Here is a 377-nt window from a genome sequence, read left to right as displayed (position 1 = left end):
TCAATGGCTATATCCGTGCATGCTTTGGCAATCTTTCTCCTTTGGTTTTATAACCAGTATCAACACCAACTTGGGTAGGAGAAGCACATTCACTTTGCCAAAAGAAATCCCTCTGCACACTGATAATCAAACAAGCACACCTGGGGCCCGTTTCAATAAGGAGGTTCAACCAACTCTGAATTGACTTACCCTGAGATGGGAAACTCTGAATTTTCAGTTGCAGAACAGCTAAATTGTGTTAGTTCAGTCGACACTGACTAGGTTGACTCTGAGTTTAGCGCATGCACTATGACTATGAGAAGTCATGATCAATGGAGCGCCGAAATTATGATTCACCATGGCAACAGCACCGACAAAAAGACGTCCGCATACTTAAG

Source organism: Sinocyclocheilus anshuiensis, unplaced genomic scaffold, assembly GCF_001515605.1.
Source record: "Sinocyclocheilus anshuiensis isolate Anshui unplaced genomic scaffold, SAMN03320099.WGS_v1.1 scaffold379, whole genome shotgun sequence".
NCBI lineage: Eukaryota > Metazoa > Chordata > Actinopteri > Cypriniformes > Cyprinidae > Sinocyclocheilus > Sinocyclocheilus anshuiensis.
The sequence above is the reverse complement of the archived record's forward strand: the minus strand, read 5'-3'. Positions refer to the sequence as shown.